Source organism: Limulus polyphemus, unplaced genomic scaffold (genome assembly GCF_000517525.1).
Source record: "Limulus polyphemus unplaced genomic scaffold, Limulus_polyphemus-2.1.2 Scaffold455, whole genome shotgun sequence".
NCBI lineage: Eukaryota > Metazoa > Arthropoda > Merostomata > Xiphosura > Limulidae > Limulus > Limulus polyphemus.
In genome coordinates, this window is record NW_013666065.1 from 210,145 (window position 1) to 213,006 (window position 2,862).

Consider the following 2,862-nt stretch of genomic DNA (forward strand, 5'->3'; position numbering starts at 1 on the left):
CAGATAGCCCATTGTATAGCTTTGTGCTTAATTACAAACAAACCAAATGAATAAAGTTATTTCTTCATAAAAACTTTACTAGTCGATCATTGATATCCATATAATAAGATATGAAGATATATATACTACCTTTCATATTTGTCTAATAAATATTGACCCCTGGTGGCTCAGCGGTAAGTATGAGGGCTTGTGACACTAAAAATCGACACCCACGGTCGACGGAGCAACAATTACACGAACAACAATAAAGAAGAAGAATTCTAATACACTACCTGGATATTTTCAGACATTATAGCGAATACCAACAATAATAATTTCATAACCAATTGTGTAGCTTTGTGCTTAACCACAAACAAACCAAAAAAATACCACAAACAACTCATTCGGTACCTACATGTAACCTCAACATTTGAAATCTCATTTCGGTTGTGAATGGCCATATGCGAGTGTTTTAATTTTTCTAGTTGCAGTGCCAAGCAAAATAATCTCTTTGGATAACTGTCTTGATGTGTAAATTTTGAGAAGACAAAATTGTCAAAGCAAAATCTTGATGCTTAGATTTAATCAACTGCCAATTTTCATCCGTAATGACTTAGGAAGTAAAAAGTGGGAGTTGAGCAACTAAGATACTTAGTTGGTTAAAATATATGTCCTGTAAATAGTCATAGGTTCGAATTCCGTGTGCTCTCAAAACTTTATTCTTCAAATAAAATCATATTCTTAAATGATAGTGTGCCATCCTTCAAAAAAAAAAAAAAATACAACCTTTGTTGTTCATATTTATTAACACTGGCCAAAGACTGGTCAGTCAGGTTAGTTCACGAAGCTTTAGTGACATTGTAACTATATGTTAAATTAAAATTAAAAAAGCGTTGGACACAATTTAATGACCTTTATCATTCATAAGAGTAATTGAATTTGCTTGAATCACCTGTAAGTATACATATTAGCTTAACTTTAAAGTTAAAAATCAGAGTAGTTAAGTTTTCTTGGCCATTTTTGTTAGTATATTTTTATTATATATATTGATGGGTGGTATTGTTGTTATTGAAGGCTCAACGAGTACGTAGTCAATGGTATAAATAAGTACAAGATGCATACCCAAAGACATAATGATGCCTGAAGGGCAACAATAAAAAAATGGTATATAGTACACAGGATGGGAGTGAGGTAACGTCACCCGCTCCTCAACAAAATCCCTTCACACCTAAATAGCACCGATGACTTCCTCAACAGGTTAAGTGGAGATGGTTTACAGACGAGTTTGAATATTATCTTATTTACTCTTGATGTCGTCTCTATATATCCTTCCATTTTCACAGAAGAAAGTATGAGCTCGGTTATGAATCTTATTAGATCGGCTACCCTTTCTACAACCTATGATACCCCCATAGGACTCATCGCAAATTCCCTCAGATTTGCTCTAAACAACAGTTAATTTGAATTCAATTCAGCTCTCTATAAACAAACCAAAGGTATCGCTATGGGCAATAATATTGTTGTTGTTTTTGCCTCTATCTTTATGCATTTCTTTGAATCATCGGCTCTTATTCAGTGGAATTTTGATATTAATCTTGAACCAGTTGTGTGGTACAGATATATTGACGACATTTTTAGTATATGGAATCATGGACTCTCATCTATTTTGGGATTCGCTGAATTTATTAATAATCAACACCCCGACACAAAGCTCACACTTATCCATACTGATAACGTCCAGAAGTCTATACCCTTTCCTGATGCCATGGTCACTATTGAAAATAGTAAATTTATTACTACCGCATCTTTTAAACTATGTATTAAATCCATTATTCTACACTATAACTCCACCTGCTACCAAACGGGGTGTCATTATAGGTTAACTTAATAGGATTGAAAAAAGCTGCAATACCATGGACTGTAAGACACAAGTCAGGATGGAACTTCAAAAGCTACTGTTGTCCAATGGCTATTCGGATTGTTAAACTATTATGACATTCCACAATTTTGACACACACAATCTTAACAAACGACATCAAAAAAAAAAAGAAAGAAAAGAAACCACCACATCAAACCACTGTCTCATGGATTATGCCCTTCGTGGCTAAACCTTTCACTATTCGTCTTTGTCAAGCGATTAGAAGATCTGGTTTGAATATCCACATCCAAAAAAAAAACCATTTAAAAACTAAAGTATATAATTTCTTGTTCAACCTTCAATAACAAAAATCCATGGAAATCCCAAAAGTGCTTTGCTAAGACCAATGGCTTAGAGAAATCCTGCACACTTAGGAACACCGTCTATGAAATAACATGTACACAGTGTTCAATCACATACGTAGGTGAATCCAATCGTCGAATACACGATCTTGACAACAAAGAAGCCACTGCTAAACATTCCATCAGCGCACATGGCATAATTAACGAGACACCTTACTGGATCAAAATTTAAGAGATCTGTGACATCTTTCTTGACAGAAAATTTAAATAACCTCTCTTGATTCAATCCAAACGCTCTTCCATTAATTTAACAGATACAATACCTGGCCCATATAATATTATTCTTCTTACTTTATTTATTTTTGTATTTTTATTTATTTACTAGCTGGATTACCCGTCCCCTGGAAGGAAGTTATGTAAATTCATGATTAATTAAAGGTTATCTTAGGATAGGAAAAGCTGCTTCCCTAAAATGTAATTGTAAAGAACGCAAAAACGCCCATAAAAACTGCAAAACACGCATGGACTCAGTAAACCTTCATGCTATATTTGGTGAAGATACATCAACATGAAGCGAAGTAGTGGTAAAAAACGCAAAAACGCCCATAAAAACCGCAAAACGCAAAATGCAAAACTGAACATTTTTATGCGCCCCCGCATGGA